At 39.4% G+C, this 8,049-nt stretch overlaps 1 long non-coding RNA gene across 1 annotated transcript; it reads left to right on the top strand.

Moving 5' to 3' along the window:
• The first annotated feature begins 1,207 nt into the window (after positions 1-1,207).
• LOC132343809 (uncharacterized) lies at positions 1,208-4,392 on the top strand. Its single transcript, XR_009492782.1, has 3 exons — positions 1,208-1,343; positions 1,594-1,693; positions 4,106-4,392. It is a non-coding gene; the product is annotated as an uncharacterized lncRNA (long non-coding RNA).
• The last annotated feature ends 3,657 nt before the right edge of the window (positions 4,393-8,049 follow it).

The raw sequence follows: 8,049 nt of genomic DNA, 5'->3' as shown, positions 1-8,049 counted from the left end.
CACTTGTTTATTTACTTACTGTATTCTTGTTTTATTCACTTTGAGGACAGAAAAAGAATTATGGAAGCACAATGGCAGCCCTTTTAATTCACTGAGTGCACTTTGTCCATTAGAAAAAATACTGTCTTGTTTATAGCATGCATAATCAGATTCATTTTTCTCACCACAGAAAAGCAAATTTCTCAATATCCAGCATACATCCTGCCTTCTACTTAGTGAGTGAAGTAGGTGGGTGTGGCACAGCTACATATATATATATCTTCTACAACAAAGACCATATATATATATATTCCAAGATATATATATATATATATATATGTCGTATGTATAAGACTCCTATATCTTTTGGAATTCCCTTAATGATAGAAAAAATAGAAGCATCATTTTTTTTTTCATATTAAGCAACTCTTTATAAAAATTGCCATGCTTCTAGTTAAAATTCTAGTTAAAAACCTAGATGCTTTCAGGATGGAGGCTGTTTGTCAAAAAGACCAAATTTTAACTAGAAACGTGGCAATTTCAGCCCCACTGTCCCAACCTCTGGAGAGGCAAACCCAGAGAAGGCAGAGAAGCCCCACAAGCACCTTCCCCCACACTTTACCCTACACACTTGATCCGTTTGGCTGTTCCTGAGTTGTAGCATTTATAATAAACTAGCAAGAGTAACTAAAGTGCTTTCCTGAGTTCTGGAAGCCTGTCCTAGCAGATGATCAAACTCCAGGAAGGAATCCTAGGAACTCCTTATTCACAGCATGTCAGTGAAAATATGAGTGGCCTGGAACTTACAATTGGCATCTGAAATGTGATAATACAGTGGGATTGAACTCTTTAGCTTATGGGATCTTATTCAACTTTCAGGTAAACCGTGTCAGAATTTAATTGAGTTTTTAGACTCTTAGTTGGTGTCACAGAATTGGAGAAGTGGTGTTGGGTAAGTCACCATACAATGTGTCTGAAGGAGGAAATAACTCTCTGTTTTCCTAAGAACTCAAAATAGCTTCTACATTAAAATATTTATAGATTTTATGGAGGATATGTTAGTTTAGATAGAGCCTCTTAATGAACATCTAGACAATTTGCATTTTTGAAAGTATTTTTAACAAAAGAGGTCATTTATATGCTGTGCTGTACTAAGTTGCTCAGTCACATTCTACTCTTTGTGACCTATGGATTGTAGCCCTCCAGGATTCTCTGCCGATGGGGATTCTCCAGCAAGAATATTGGAGTGGGTTGCCATGCTCTCCTCCAGGGGATCTTCCAAACCCAGGGATTGAGCCCAGGTCTCCTGTGTTGCAGGCAGACTCTTTATCATTAAGCCATCAGGGAAACCCAAGAATACTGCAGTAGGTAGCCTATCCCTTCTCCAGGGGAACTTTGTGACCCAGGAATCGAACCAGGGTCTCTTGCATTGTAGGTGGATTCTTTACCAGCTGAGCTACCAGGGAAGAATTTATATCAATTGCCACATTAATGCAGAGGTGATAAATATCATAGAAATTCCAGGCATATACAGGTCAAAATCACAAACAAATGACAATTAGGAAAATTTTTCCTGGGTTACAGGACTAGTGTATGTCTTTGACTCTCCTCTAGGCAGTGAAGAGCACAGTCTGGAGTAAATCTCACTATTTCTCTGACCAGTGGCATCATCGTGGGTCCCTCTGATGTTTTCTCAGTTTCCTGCTTTACACAGGTAAGAGAACTTTTATTGTTTCACCCAGATTCCTTCCAAATGCTTCCATATATGCATCTCTCTCTCTCTGTCTCACACACACACACACACACACACCTTGAAAGACATTCAAACACTTGCACACACACCTTGAAAGATATTCAATGTCTCACTGAATTTTACAAAAAAAATCTGAATCATATGGAATAAAGAGGAGAACAATGGTGAGTACAGTCAGCTATTCTGCTCCTAATTTAACTGCCGTGTTGCCTTTGGACTATGGTGTAAAGCAATGTGTGGATGGAGTTACTGCTCAGAACTGTAACTGTATGATAAGCTCTTAAGGAATCTGGTATATGTCTCCTCTTTAGCATTCTGGTTATAAATGGAGCCTATGTCCTTAAACTCCATGTAAAAGGTCACCAACCTAATACTTTCATCACAATTGGCTAGAGTAAGAAATGGCATTAAGGCACTGAAGTATGTGATATTATGATCTAAGATCAGAAACATATATTTGGTTTTCATCCATGTTGTTTGCACAGAACTCCTAAAACCCTTGGAATTTCCTCAGATGAGAAACTCCTTCTTGACACTAATGAAGTGACTTTTGGAAAGCACCCAATGATGGTGATTGGTTGCCAATGAGCCAACTATATGATTGAAACATTGAAACCATGTGATTGAAGGTTGAAACTTTCAGTAATACCCCTAACCTCTAGGAAAGAGGACAGGGCTGGAGATTGAATTCAAACAGCAATGATCAGTGATCTAATCAATCATACCTATGTAATGAAGCTTCCATAAAACCTCAAAAGACATGCTCTGGAGAATTTCCAAGATGGTGAACTTGATGAGGTGCTGGGAGCATGGTGTACCCAGAAAGCATGGAAGTTCTGTGTTCCTTGCTCACACCTTTTCCCTAGAAACCTCTTCCATTTGGCCATCCCTGATTTATAGTCTTTTATAATAAACTGGTAATCTAGTAACTAAATCATTTCTCTGAGTTGTGTAAACTGCTCAAGCAACTTAATCAAACCTAAGAAGGGGGTCATGGGAACCTCCAATGTATAGCTAGTTGATCAGAAGCACAAAAAGAAACCTGGACCTGCAACTGGCATCTGAAGTGAGGGCAGTCTTGTTTGCTGAGCCATTAACCTATGAGATCTGCTGCTATTTCCAGGAAGAAAGTGTCAGATTTGGGTTAATTGCTTGGTGGTGTGGAAAAACACACATCAGAATTGGTGTCAGAATTGGAATGGTTTTGCTTGCAATAGCAGCTAGAGTTACTAAATAATAAATAAACTGACAATAAAAGCTAGGTACTGTCATCATTAAAAGAAAAAACACAAAAGTAAAATTTGAAGCATTAGTTTAGTGCTAGACACTAGGCAACAAGGAAACACATTAATTAAGAAAGATTAAGATTAAGAAAATACATTAATCTGGTCTCAGATATTTGGCAAAATTGCCATGTGCAATAACTTAGATGGAAGATCTTGCCCACTGAGCTATGGCTCACAGGAAAATGGTTGGAAAGATGCAGTGGCATCGTGAGTTGGCTTCAAATCATGGCCTTTAGCAAAGTTTTACAAGAAAGAGGTCAGTTCAGGAGAGAATCAGCTGGTTTTCAAACAGAAGTTGAAGTAGAAAATCCAAAAGAAAAAAAGGACTTTAGAGTGTTGGAAAAATAAAGTGCCTCTGGACTTTAAGAAGAGCTATGGGTATAATTTCTGGCATATGAGAAGGTCTAGAAATAAACACACCTAGATGGCACCCCACTCCAGTACTCTTGCCTGGAAAATCCCAAGGACGGAGGAGCCTGGTAGGCTGCCGTCCATGGGGTCGCTAGGAGTCAGACATGACTGAGCGACTTCACTTTCACTTTTCACTTTCATGCACTGGAGAAGGATATGGCAACCCACTCCAGTGTTCTTGCCTGGAGAATCCCAGCGATGGGGGAGCCTGGTGGGCTGCCGTCTGTGGGGTTGCACAGAGTCAGACACGACTGCAGCAACTTAGCAGCAGTAGCAGCAGACCCTACAGCAGGGGGTGAATAAAAAAAAAATCTATCCTTTCCTGTTCATAGGTCTCTGAATTGACACATTACACAGTAAGAACTACCTCTGGACCTAACAGAGGTCACAAGGTCATTAACTTCAAGTGCAATAACGTGATTAAATTAAATTTTGGGGAGTCTTAGAACAAGGGGATATGTGCATTTCTAATGTAGGAAAGATATGAAAATTTATGACCAGAGGACACAAATTTCACACTGATTTTAAAAATGACTATACTAATTTTCTTCCTTGACCTAAGTCCTTTTGCAGCTAAACTTGGCAGTTTTTCTCATTAAGAAGTGGAGTTTAATTTCTTACATCTTGAATCTAGACTGACCTTGGTTGTTTTTTTTTTTTTTTTTTTTACCAACAGAATGCAGGAGAAGTAAAAGTAAGCCATTTGAAGCCTAAGCCTCTAAAGGCTGTGTATACTTCTGCTTTCCTTCTGGTAATCCTGCTGCCCAGGTGGACAAGCCCAGGGTAGACTTATGGATGATAAAAGACTGGGGACCAAGTCACTCCACTGCTACAATTGACAGCCAACTCAGATTAGCAAGTGAGGCCATCTGGACTAGTTAGACCCCACTAATCCACCAACTAATCACATATACAAGAGTTTACTTCAGCTCAGTCAAGCCTAACCAGGCCCAGCCAACTTTCTATAGCATTTTGAGAAATAATAAATAATTGTTTTTTTAAATAATAAATTTTAATGTGTTATTTTTACACAGCAATAACTAATACAACTCCTAAAATGATGAAATATTGATGGAAAATTTGAATATAACTGGTACCAAGCTTGAGAAAGAAAGACAAAGATGGAGAATAAAGCAATGATATGAAGAGCAGGTGCTATTAATGTACTTAATTTGAGGGCTTTGAGAAGTTAAGAGATGGTAAAAAGAGCATCCATCCCATAGTAACAGGACAGGAAAAGGAAGAAAGCATATGTGAGCAAGGGAAATAGGAGAATACCAAAAATCCTCTGTGGTACTTCTTCTTTTGCTTTGCTAGGATCGAGTTTGACTTATTGTGGATGGTAATTACAGAATACAAGTGAAGGATCAGAGCTAAAATCTGTATGAATGGATTCATGAGAAAATAACAGAAACCCACTGAAAATTATCTACATTCTCTGTAAAATTCTAAGCAGTCGAAGTATATAAACAATATAAGTCATGGTCTCTATTCACAAAGAAGCTGAGTAATGAGAAAGCAAGAGGCACATACATTAGGTCTTAACAAGAGAGCAATATTGTATTAATAAGATGCAAAACATTGCTCGTCTGAGTTATGCAACAGAAGGGAAAGAGACACTAGAGTTAACTTGTCCAGTTACTACTAATATTTAGATAGTTGACTCATTGGAAAAGACTATGATGCTGGGGGGGATTGGGGGCAGGAGGAGAAGGGGACGACAGAGGATGAGATGGCTGGATGGCATCACTGACTCGATGGATGTGAGTCTGGGTGAACTCCAGGAGTTGGTGATGGACAAGGAAGGCCTGGCGTGCTGCGATTCATGGGGTCACGAAGAGTCAGACACGACTGAGTGAATGAACTGAACTGAACTGATGCAGTATCTGTGTTGATAATAACCTGGATTATACATGAACATCTCAAATGAGTAACATGCTATGCCTGCAATGGAGGACATGCTTCCAAAAAAAAGGATATTAGTTATTCTAAACTGTGCTTGTTAAATGAAAGACCCTTCCTTAGGTATATTCTAATATACACCCCACTCCAGTACTCTTGCCTGGAAAATCCCATGGACAGAGGAGCCTGGTGAGCTGCAGTCCATGGGATTGCTAAGAGTCGGACATGACTGAGTGACTTCACTTTCACTTTTCCCTTTCATGCATTGTAGAAGGAAATGGCAACCCACTCCAGTGTTATTGCCTGGAGAATCCCAGGGATGGGGGAGCCTGGTGGGCTGCCGTCTATGGAGTCGCACAGAGTCGGACACGACTGAAGGGACTTAGCAGCAGCAGCAGCAGTAACCAAGTTGGTAACTTTTCTCTGTGTAAGGATTGAAAGTTGATGCAATGAAGCACAACACTGAAAAATTATAAAACAACAGAGATGAAGAAAATCAACTAAACTGGGGTTGGGGGGTATTACACATACAAAGAATGAGATTGGAGTAAAATTAGACTTTTCAAAAGTAACACTGAATCAAGAAGAGTGGTGGAAAGCCTTCAAAGACCATATGAAAATTATTTTAATGTAGTTTTAATTCTAACTAGTTGGAGGCATTTTGAAATGTGTAAACAAATGTACATCTCCTGCACACTTTAAGGAAACTTTTTGATGATGAACATCAACAAAATGAGGGTAAGACTAAGAAAGATGGTGTGAGTAGGAATTATAAAATGATTGAACAGCAAGTAAATGTTCCAGAATAACAATTATTTCAGAGACCTAAAGAAAAAAAAAAGAGTTCCAGAATGTAGCACGTATGGCAAAAATAGTACCCAAGATAGAAAGCTGACAAGACAAGTTATGTATAGGATAGATGGATAGATAGATGCATACATACTTAAATGCATACTGAAAAGGAAGAAGGGAATGAATTGGTCGATTATATTACATATTACCTTCTAAAGAAAATTGTTTATGGGTGTATGACAATTTTAGGGAAATTATTAATAGATAAGTATAAAATTATAAAATAAAAAACTGTTAATATCATAATTCCAATAACAAAAGTTATTGTAAGAAAGTTATCATAATAAAATATTTGTCCAATCATCAAATAATGGTTATACAAACATAATTAAATCCTACCTATTGCTGTAACTACTTTTTAAAATTTAGTTTACTTTTGAAAAATACATTTGGTGTAGTAACGAATATCCATATTGCAGCTTGGCATTGAAGAATACAAGTATAGTGGTAGGACCGGAAGACTGGAACAACTGAAAGAAGGCACTCACTGATAAAATAATCATGGTATAATAAGGTCTGTGTATTCACTAAATGTCTCTGATTCTGTGAATCTCTGGATCTCATGCGTAAATTTTACTTTTCTGACAACCAAGTGAAGACAAAAAGTGAGTATGCAGAAAGTTCTTTGGGTTCTCTAAAATTAAATGCATTAAAGACATTTAGTCTTGCTATATTGATTTTTTCATGCTAGGCAAAATCCTTTGTTCTTAATGTTATTACATCTCTATGAACTTCCTTTATAATGTATTACAAAAATGTCTCTAACCTATATATTTACCCTCCATTCATATTTAGATCAAATTCTGTAAATCATGGCCATTCCTTTTTTCCTACTTTATATAACACAATTATACTTCTGTAGATATTCTTGTACATCAATGTGGACAAAATGTATCTTAAATATCTATGTGTAAGTTGAACTAGCTGCATGGCTCTGGAGCAACTTTGAGGAGATATCCCACACCCAAGGGCAAGGAAGAAGCCCCAGAAAGATGGCAGAAGGGGCAAAATCATGTTTAGAATCAAATCCCATACCCATCAGAGACATTCAGAGGGCTCAAACATACCTTGTGCACACCAGGACCCAAAGAGCCCACAGAGACTGATACAGAACTGTGTTTGGGTGTCTCCTGAGGAGGTACGGGTCAGCAGTGGACTGCTGAAGGGGCAGGGGCTCTGGGTGCAGCAGACTTGGGTATGGCATAAGCCCTCTTGGAGGAGCTCGCCATTGACCCACATAGAGCCGCCAGAACTTACACAGGACTGGGGAAACAGATTCTGGGAGGGCACAAACAGAAATTTGTGTGCACCAGGACCCAGGAGAAAGGAGCAATGACCCCACAGGAGACTGACCCAGACTTGCCCGTGAGTGTTCAGGAGTCTCTGGCAGAGGCATGGGTTGACGGTGGCCTGCTGCAGGGTTGAAGGCACTGAGTGTAGCAGTGTGTACATGGGACCTTTTGAAGAGGCTCCCATTATCTTCATTACCTCCACCATAGTTTGGCCTCAGGTCAAAAAACAGGGAGGGAACACAGCCCCACCCACCAACAGAAAATTGGATTAAAGATTTACTGAGCATGGCCGCCCCTCTCATCAGAACAAGACCCAGTTTCCCACTCAGTCAGTCCTTCCCATCAGGAAGCTTCCATAGGCCTCTTATCCTTCTCCATCAGAATGCAGACATACTGAAAACCACAATTACAGAAAAACAACCAATCTGATCACATGGACCACAGCCTTGTCTTACTCACTAAAACTATGAGCCATGCCATGTAGGGCCACCCAAGATGGACGAGTTGTGGTGGAGAGTTCTGATAAAACGTAGTCCACTGGAGAAGGGAAAGGCAAACCACTTCAGCATTCTTG

Source organism: Bos taurus, chromosome 24 (assembly GCF_002263795.3).
Source record: "Bos taurus isolate L1 Dominette 01449 registration number 42190680 breed Hereford chromosome 24, ARS-UCD2.0, whole genome shotgun sequence".
Classification (NCBI taxonomy): domain Eukaryota; kingdom Metazoa; phylum Chordata; class Mammalia; order Artiodactyla; family Bovidae; genus Bos; species Bos taurus.
The sequence above is the reverse complement of the archived record's forward strand: the minus strand, read 5'-3'. Positions and strand labels throughout refer to the sequence as shown.